Raw genomic sequence first — 11,030 nt, forward strand, 5'->3', positions numbered from 1 at the left:
ATTCTTTAATCAGCTTATATGTAAAAATGTGTCACCAGAACTGGTTAACATTTGAATGATTTTTATTTATTTTTTGAAATTTTTTATTTTACATGAGTACGGTTTATTGACTTTTTTTTAATAGTTTTGCCTCGAACATTATTGAAAAGACATTTTTGTCCCAATATATATCGTGTGCAGTAAAATTTGTACTGTTAATAATAATTGTTTTTATTAATCGTATAATCTATCTATTATTGTCCCTTACAACTTTGATATTTGTGGACGTTGGAAGAACTCGTTACCCAAACAGTACTGCAATCTCACAATTAACCAAGGGACACAAATAGACTAATGATATCTTCGAGAAGGAAACATTCACCAGCAGTGGTAGTGACTCAGTTGTTATAAATAGATACCGGGTTTACAATTTTGAACACTGCCAAAATAATATCTCTGTTATAAAAGTTTTGTATAAGTTGAAACGTTTGTTTTCTCGTTTGAATTGTTTCATATTTTTCATGTCGAAATCCTTACTATACAGTATGCATTGTTCTCATTGCTAAAGGCTTGCGTTCATATGCAGAGCACTCAGGCGAATATGTGGCAGTCATACTCCCCCTCCTTTTTCTATATTAGAAGTTGAAGTACATGAATATTTTAATTATGCGTGTATGGGTGTTTAAATATGTATCTTAATTAAATGGAACAAATTAAACGCCCAAACACATCAAACGAATGGATAACCTCTGTCATTTTTCGGACTTGGTACGTGCATTTTCTTATAGAAAATGTTAGATTAAACCTGGAGTAATAGCTTGCTAAACTTTACACGTGTATTACGGTCGCATAACATGACCGGACCATGTATTTTTGAAATTGCTTGAACAGAGATGAATTAAAAAAACCACTGAAAGTACCTTTATTCTCGTAGCGCATGAATGCACAGTGGACAAGGTAATGAATTACAATGTTCTTAGATAAATCAGTGTTAAGCAGTGGAAGTACAGTATTGATGCTCAGCAATCGAATGAACAAAATTACTAACCAAATAATGATAAGTTAATAATAAATTTTATTTGAACACATTCTTGTAAACTTTATCTCTAGCCAAATGAAATGTCTATAAAACGCTTTCAAATTTTCAATCGGTCTGAAAATTGATAAATGAATAGATGTCTCATGATTGCTAATGATTCGACTACAGTTAACTACAAAAGGACCACATGTGAATACTTATAGGTCATAGAATGACGTTAACAAGCGGGTTAATTTTGCGAGGTTCCGGCGGACAGTTCTGTTGAATAGAGAGCTCGAAAATAGCAAACTTCATGGACTAATTTGAACGATATACTGTAATTCAAAAAATTATGAAAAAAGTACTTATTGATATAACAACGATATTCCGAAGAGCGCTAAAAAAACACAAAACGAGAACGCAAATAAATACCATGCAGGTAGCTCATTATATATTCTTGCAATTAAAAAAGATAAACATCTGTAAAAAGGGCAACCAAAAACTGAAAAAAAATACAACAACCGGGGATTAACTCGTATAATCAAGCAGTGCTCTATACTGCTACTAGTGATGTATTTTGTGTTCCCTTCGGCAAGTCACAATCGAGGAGAACTCGTAGTTGAGAAAAAGACACAGGGTTTCAGCAACTACAAGTGAAACATATAAATGTAACCAGTAAAGGCATTCATTTCCTATGCCTTTATGACAACAGAAGAACTCATATTATCCGAAAGTACAACTAATTCTTCCATTTGAAATAGTTATCACATTTTCTAAAACATTCAACAAACTGATGTAATTTGTACAAATATGTATTTATCTGTTTTCATATTCATTAATGCATAAAACTTGAAATGAGTTATTTCTCTTTTGTCACAACAAATCTTTCGAAATGTCACTGTTAAAGTTGTTATCTAGTTTTACATGGATTAAAAATGAAATGATAAAGTATATTGTGTTATCATCTTCATTCCAAACGTGGTGGTCATTTCGATTAGAGTGTAAATTGTTCGTGAGAAGACGACGGCTCTTTTGAATAATGCCTTATTACCGCCTATCCCTATACCAGATACAGTAGGATTTGGGTAACCCATTGCTACTTAAAGGTAATACTCAGCAGATTGAACAGTTATGAGTTTTTAGCTCTCTACACTACACTTCTAGCCAATTTTATCCAGCCACAGTTTTCTTAAACGATTAAATATTAATTTGCAAACGTATTTTCTGCAACTGATATAAAGCATTCTTTTATAATGAAAAGGGTTACGTTAGTTAATATACGTTAGAAATATTACATAGTTACTCGTTCTATATATCTGTATATGTTGTGATTTCATGGATTTCAATGCAGATACTATATGTGTCATGGTATATTATTTAATATTTCATTAACTCCGCCTGTACTGGTATAGGTGCCTGTCAGAAGTTTGTGATTCAGTCATTGTCATATACTGTCTATCATGTAAGTGTTTCGTTAATTTCAACATTATTGTTTATTACATTATTCATACTGTTTGTTTTCTTCGTTTTAATTTTTTGACATTCTGTAATTTCGGATCCGTTTATAGCCTACAAGCGTACTATTATATACGGATAAGGGTTTTTGGTCATTACTGAGTCCGTACGGTGATCTATAGTTGCCTATATCTACTTCATTTTGTGTCCAGTGAATAGTTCTTTCATTGGCAATCAATCAAAGATGGTATATTTATACAAATACATGTTTTGATACGTTTTGGCTATTTTCTTTTTCATGTGAAAGAATTTTTGTAAATCATCTTACACAATTTACCTTATTTGTTGCGTTACATGTCCACACGTTCAACAATAGACTAAACAACACAAATCCTACCGAAAACCGTATCAATAGGATTTACAAAAAAAAAAAGAAATTGTTCGGAGCTTTGCCGTGAAAGACTTCAAATATTTCATAGCTTATTTTTCTGTGACAAACTTATAATGGAAAACGTAACATGATATTTTATACATCCTAGTGTAACCAATGCCATTACTAAATCTGTTTTTTTTTTTTTTTTTTGGTTTTAATACTGAGTTTGTTTGGTCAACTGTAAACCCTATGCTCTTATTCATAAATATTTCCTGTGCAATATGGCTTTCAGTAATGAACAATATTACATGTATTATCAGGCAATTGTTTTATTCATTACAAATAAAAACAAAAAAAATCCTGTGTTTTAAAGTTTCATCCTCTATAACGGTAGCTTCCACCATTTCTAGGATAGCCGTGATATTTACCACCATGTCCACTATGCTGAAAAATATGAAAGTATATATTTTAGTCATGTTTGTTTTAATATTTCTTGTGATATATCATGTACGTTAGACATTTTGACTTTGGATCCCAATCATTATAATTTTAACCAATGATGTCTGTGTTTGTTACTTATCGGATTTTGTTATCAATACTATAAACAACTGGGTTATAAGTGGGATGTTTCGCTAGCTATAAAACCAGGTTTACCCACTTTTTTTCTCCGGAAAACGCCTCTACCAAATCAGGAAAATATGGAAGCCCTGGAGTGCCATGCAAAAAAAAAATTCAACTTGTGCGCACAAGTTACCAACTTGCGCGCACAAGTTACACAACTTGTGCGCACGAGTTACACAACTTGTGCGCACGAGTTGTACAACTTGTGCGCACAAGTTACACGTGATCTTATAGACATGCGCTGTTTTGCTAAAGAGACTACTTTAAGGAACACCGTAGCTGCCGAATACAAACATATGTTTATATACATGAATGCACATACTTTTCAGTATCTGCACATGTTTTTTTCTATGTATACACATACTTTTCATAAATATGAACATAGTTTACTTGATATGCTCTTACTTTTTATATATATATGCACATGCTTTTCCTACATCGTTTACCTTATATGCTAATACTTTTCTATATATGCACATATATGCGCATTTTTTTTTTTTATCTATCTGCACATAATTAACCATACTTTTTTCTATATATGCACAGACTTATTCTACATATGAATGTACAAATGTAGTTCTGCATGTTAATACTTTTCTCAGTATATATGAACATAGTTTTTCAACGTGAGAATTACAATTCATATTATGCTTTTCTGTTGGGTTTTTTCAAACTGAACTAAGGGTTCCAATATCATAAAAGGAATGTTTATTAAGAATTTCGTAATGATGTATGTTGTTCAATTAAGCAACTGTTGGAATTTTTATATGAATGCAATATTATGTTGGTATGTATGATGGTATGGCGCTGTTGTCTTCATCTATAGTCAATTGGTTTTTATGTCAAAACGTTGAAGGAGTCGATTTGTTTGTATTAAATTTTAACACAAGGATTATTACCACTAACGGTTCAAAAGTTGTTAATTTAAGTTGCCATTTTCTTTACCAATTTTAATGTGTTTTCAAAGTATTCAGTATAGTCTAAGATCTCGAAATGTGAATTGTTTTCTATTATTATGATGTTATAGAAAGGACCAAAGACGGTGGAATTTTTTTATGCCCTGCCGATAGGCGTATGGGGCATTATACATGTATTACCCTTGATCGTTCGTTTTACCGTCTGTCCTTCCATCTTTCCATTTTATTTTACTGCACTCTAATTCAACTTTGCCTCTACTTAATTTGATAAAGCTCATACACAAAGGTAAAAAAACTATAAAACGCAAAAAGTCACCTGTTGTACTACAGTTCTGCTCCTTTATAACTAGGAAAATTTCATTTCTTTTTTTGTTTGTTTTTGCACTCTCACCTTAATCCCAAAATGCTGAAAATGTAGACGCAAAACAAGAAATACAGAGTAAATCAGACAAATCATAATTTAGAACTGCAGCACGTCATATCATATTTGATATTCACACCTTTTTAAAGCTTTTCAATACGTATACATTTTATTTTTACGGCGTCGGAGTTGGCTTTGCAATGTATTAGTTTGTGATTAGGTCTAGTTTATGTTGAACCACAAGTGGTGGTTCAATGATATGTTTTATGCAGTTGTATAAGTATAGGAACATCTCATTTCCATAGATAATATTTGTCCCTGTCCCCTCAGTAATTGTCTATTGACTTTGAAAATTTATTGGCATTTGCAATTCATATTTCTATGGAGGTTATAAAGCCCACCCCCTCATCATGGTTTATTGACATTGAAACTTTTACATAGTTTACAAGTTTATGTTTGTTAAAAGGGAACGACTTATGATAAGTCCATGGTATTTTGTATGTAGTTGTATATTGGCACATTTCCATGGATATTGTTCAGCCACGTTCTTTCAGTCGTGGTTCATCAACTTTGAATATTTCCATAACTTACATGTTAAGGTATTGCTATTTTGGTTTCAACATTTGCATTGTCAAAATTACAAAAAGGCGTTACATAACCATTTCTATGAAAACAGTTTATTTTTTTGATATTTTAACGAAGTTATATATATAATTACTTTCGTATACAAAGAGAAAAATTCAAGAGAGATACATTACTCCCACCCGACCCCCAATTTTCAAAAGCTTACAACTTGAAAATGAATACATGATTCTATCAAAATTTTTGTCTCTTTAAGATATAATATAAAATTACTGATCAAATTGATAAAATGGCCCAAGAGCCCAGCTTGATATTACTGCACATGTAAAACCCGGGATAGTTCGAGCAAGTATGCCCCCTTTAAATACGTTTGACATATCTACATTTTGATTGTGATGAACATTTTGATAATGGGCATCTTTTTATAGACATCAAGAAATTCAGTGGGCCATTCTTATACACTCTTTATAGAAAAAAATTAACATTGACCAAAGAATTATGAATCATGAAAATGTGCCACATATAGTTGACCTACTGCGTTATTACATCTGAGCAACGTACATAATAACTTAATTTTAACATTGATCACTCATAAAAAGGGAGAAATTCACATGACAAAAAAAACTATAATTTTGTTCAACCAGTCGCTGTACCAAAGAACATATGACAGACGGAAACTTCGAAACATAAGGCTATTACAAACAAAGTATGAAGCATCCAGGTATTCTATCTTAATACCGAAAATATAAAGCTCTATAGAAATAGTTTTCGCCATTGCTGGACAGTAATACCTTTGTCTCACTCTATGACATTTTACATTCACTGTTTATAGATTATTCCCACACCGACAAAGTGCATTCGGCTCTTACTAATGTTTTTACTAATAAAACATAAAACCTGTATCAAAAAAAAAGTCTGAAAACACGAATGCCCCCGCTTAAAATTTTCAATTTTCCAAGTTATAAAGGGGCATAATTGTCCAAAAAATTACTGCCCAAATTCTAACTCGGCCTAACTTTGTGTGATTATTAACATTGTGTGTGAATTTCAATAATTTTGGATAAGGCAAATTAACGACAGAGTGCGGACACCAAACTAAATTCATTAATATAATTTGTGACCCGTTATCACTGAATTGTTGGGACAAAAACCACTGAATTCAACACGCCATTAGTGATAATAATCCATGTGTTAAAATGTAATACAAACGACTCATACAAAATACAAAGTTATGGCATTAAAACAAGTGACTATAGATGAAGACAACATCGCCATACCATCATACATGCCAAAATAGTATTGCATTCATATGAAATGATGTAAAAAGTTGCTTAATTGAACAACATACAACATTAAGAAATTCTTAATAAACATTCGTTTTATGATATTGGAACCCTTAGTTCAGTTTGAAAAAAACAACAGAAAAGCATAATATGAATTGTAATTCTCACGTTGAAAAACTATGTTCATATACACCGTGTATCATCGTACAGCGGATATAGGTACTAACCAAGCGGCCGTGATCGATTTTGATCTTACACGGTAACGAAAAATCTTTGTTTTGTTCTTATAATATCAATGTGTACTTCAATCTAAACATAATTGCTGTTTTAAGAAATGATTTGGTCGTAAGTTGATGATTAGAGATGTCTCATTATTTCCCCAAAACAAGAGGGATTACTAAAAGCATGTGCAAATACTTGTAAAAGAAGTTGGTCCTCGTCTCATCCGATATAATTCTATATTCATTGCAACTCTTTTTCTGATAGAAGGTCAATGTGTGTGTGTAATAAGTATAGCTGTTTCAATAATTGGCATTGAAATCTTTCATATATATGTTATTTTTCGATATTTTATCCCTAAAGAAGCGTTGTGTACGGTGTTTAGCTGACCACATAAATCCTTATGTACGGTGCATAGTTAAGTTGTTGTACACCGTACACAAAAACTTTATTTTCATACTCGTTTATTACCTAAAAAGTTTCAAGGAATGAGTAATCGCAGGTAGTTTTATGATAGGTAACTATTACTTTTGCCCTGTATTAGATTTCTTTCAGTTAAAACATGTAAATGTCTCAACAACTGTATCGAAATTGAAAGTTAGTGTTGACATTCACAACTATTTGCGCATGTACAAGTTGATTGATCTTATTAAAATATCAAAGTTCTTTTATGAATAGGAAAATATCGATGCGAAAATTATTTGGGAGCAGGAATTTTAAATGTTGAGAAATGTACATTGAATATTGATAAAGCAAAACAAAGATTTTCGTTACCGTGTAAGGTCAAAATCGATCATGCCCGCTTGGTTAGTACCTATATCCGGTGTACTGATGATACACGGTGATATATACTGAGAAAGGTATTCACATGCAGAAATACATTTGTACATTCATATGTAGAATAAGTATGTGCATATATAGAAAAAAAGTATATGCATACGAGGTTAACTTTGTTCAAATATATATATAGAAAAGTATGTGCATATAAGGTAAACGATGTGCATATGTAGGAAAAGTATGTGCATATATATATAAAAAGTAAGTGCATATAAAGTAAACTATGAAAAGTATGTGTATACATAGAAAAAAACATGTGCAGATATTGAAAAGTATGTGCATTCATGTATATAAACATATGTTTGTATTCGGCAGCTACGGCGTTCCATAAAGCAGTCTCTTTAGCAAAACAGCGCATGTCTATAAGATCACGTGTAACTTGTGCGCACAAGTTGTACAACTCGTGCGCACAAGTTGTGTAACTTGTGCGCACAAGATAGTAACTTGTGCGCGCAAGCTGGTAACTTGTGCGCACAAGTTGAATTTTTTTTTTGCATGGCACTCCAGGGCTTCCGTAGGAAAATAACAGTTGTCTTCTATTCGTTCTGTTAATTGATATGGTCTAGTGTTTAATTTTGTAAGTTTATGGATTTCCAACTTTTTGAATTTATCTTAGAAATCAATATTTATGTATTAAATTTTCAAATAAATTTCCATTGTATTATTATGCTCTTCATATTTTACGTGTTTACATTTTGTAACGGGAATTACATAGCATAAATCAGAAACAAAACAAAAAAAATATTGTCGTTATATCTCTGTATATTGATTAAGCCCAATCTTTCTATTGATTTCATTCCGCAAATGATATAACACAAAAACTATGCCAAAACCGGCAAAGTTTTGTTCAATATTTGCTGGTCATATGAAAAAAATCCAGAATGTAATATGTTAGGACAGAATATTTTATCAATTCAAAAGTTATCATGGTTATTGTGAAAAACTAGAGGAATGAAAATTGTTTTAAAAAAAGCAATATTCAGTTATTAACAAACATCTTGGTAAACTTTCCACAAATGCAAAGTTTCCCATCGCCAACATACATTCTTAAACCTCAAGACTTGACACCGTTTTAATAGAGTCGTAATGACTAATTGCCTTTTTTACTAGAAACATATATATATATATAATGATAGACATCTGTTTAAATATTGTTTTACAATATTCATCAATTTGCCAATGTTTCTTAATAGCTCTGTTAAGATTTATAACTGTAGGGTTATATTTAGTTACTAGTGTAAGTGGAATTTCCCTTTGTCTAGAATTATCTGACAGAGTACTGCATCGTTTAATCTTGTATTTCACATCTTTTATGTTTTTTGCAGTTTCCAACTTATCATACCTCTATCTATAAGTTTATTCTCCAAAGTCAGAAGATGTTTGTTAAGATCATTTCGTTGCTATTGCTTCTTATGTGACGAATTGTTTCACCTGTTATAATTCTTCTTAAAGTATGTTTAGGATGTGCACTTGTAATTGGGAGGTACTGATACGTTTCAGATAGTTTGACATGTAACCTGATGTCAAGGAAACCGCTCCATTTAAAACGCTCCCCTTTGTACACCTCAGTTTCTACGTACGTCACTTCTGTATTGGAGAAATTATATGTAAACTTAAGTACAGGGTCAATGTTGTTTGCAATTGCAAAGAACTCATCAATTTGTGATGTGTTGCACTCTGTAATCATGAAACCATCGTCACGATATGGACAAATCATAATAATGCTATTTTTAAATTGAAATCTGTCTAGGATTTTTGTGAAAAGTTTACCCAAATGTTTGTTAACAAATGTTAACATTTGGCATATAATATGTTTATTGGTTTTGTGTCGCTTAGCAGTCTTCAAAGTCACGGGTATCATTCATAGTAGTGAAATGCACATATTACCAAGCTGGCAAAATTGTAATCGACAACTCTTAACCCTTTTCATATCTTATAGAATAAAGATAGCATATGATATTCTATCAACATAATCTTTATCAACCAGTCACTGGCAACACTGATATATGTTTACAGGATATAAAAGCAGAAGTATTCCATACATTGAAAAACAGTTTTCCTTATCAATCAAATAATAAATTCTAAAATTTTCCAATTACCCCTCCGCCAGAATGTCCTCCGCTAGAATGACTTCCTTTATATCTTCTATGACCCTTCCTATATCTTCCTGAGGCAGCTGAAATTATAAGATTTTTTTATCAATGAATATAATTGGTCTACAATCAGAAGCGATTCGTTGTGTTTTCTGTGTATAAACTTTGGAATCAATGTTAATTTGCGAAAAATAAACTTCTACGGATGTATCATTTTAAAAATTGAATTGTGGGGATTGGATAAGTTTGGTTATTTTATATATATACATAAATTTTGAGGCGAAAAATACCAAAGGGAAATTCAAATTCATAAGTCGAAAACCAACTAATACTGCCATTGCAAAAAAAACAGAAAACCCGAAAATACAAAAAAACAGTACACAAAATGCAACATAGAAAAAGTAAAGACTAAGCAAATTAAGCAAAAAAATAACGTCTTGAAAAAAAGAGTTACAAGTAGCATTACAAACCATTGAAAAGGGACTTAAGTACGAATATGAATCTAACAGATGCCCTAATAAAACATTACTGTTGTAGTATTTTTGCATTTATATGAATATTCTGATATGTTCTTAATTCTTTTGACCGTCAATATTATATATCCTATCGCAGATTTGTACTTACTTTGTTAGTTTAATGACATACTTAAAAAAAAAAGCTTTTTTTTTTCATTTCCAACAACAAACATAATGAAATAGCAATACAAATCGAGACAATTTGAGGCATATAATTTAATCATTGTTACTGTTCTCACTCTACTTACCAACTGGCATTGTAACTGATGCCACCATCAACAGAGCAACAAGGACTATGATTCCAAATAACTTCATGTCTATCAAGCTTGATTTCAACTATTCGCTTTGACGATTATATTGAGGCTGACGATGAGCTGGATTCAGGACAACTATATATACATTCAGTGGGATAGAACAGCTGGTTCGTACATAAAAGTTACTACAGGAATTATATATTGTGTCAACATGTTTTACAACGTTTGTTTAAAATGTCAAAAATCCACAACAATGAAAACTCTGCAATATGTATTGTGTAAAGTGCAAAAATTTAAATAATACATAGGTTAAGAAATATATTATGATTACGACATGTTTAAAAATTATTCTTTAATCAGCTTATATGAAAAACAATTATGTCATTGGAACAGTTTAACATTTGAATGATTTTTATTTATTTTTTTGGAATTTTTTATTTTACATGCATACGGTTTATTGTCTTTTTTTGATAGTTTTGCCTCGAACATCATTAAAAAGACATTTTTTTTTGTCCCAATATAT

The 11,030-nt window shown here is 31.4% G+C and overlaps 1 long non-coding RNA gene across 1 annotated transcript; it reads right to left on the reverse strand.

Moving 5' to 3' along the window:
- Positions 1–3,159: 3,159 nt before the first annotated feature.
- Positions 3,160–10,750, reverse strand: LOC143043272 (uncharacterized). The gene is made up of 3 exons (XR_012968285.1): positions 10,502–10,750; positions 9,745–9,821; positions 3,160–3,269 (listed from the first exon to the last, which is right to left on the reverse strand). It is a non-coding gene; the product is annotated as an uncharacterized LOC143043272 (long non-coding RNA).
- Between the last annotated feature and the right edge of the window lie 280 nt (positions 10,751–11,030).

The sequence above is a fragment of the Mytilus galloprovincialis genome, chromosome 8, assembly GCF_965363235.1.
Source record: "Mytilus galloprovincialis chromosome 8, xbMytGall1.hap1.1, whole genome shotgun sequence".
Lineage (NCBI taxonomy): Eukaryota > Metazoa > Mollusca > Bivalvia > Mytilida > Mytilidae > Mytilus > Mytilus galloprovincialis.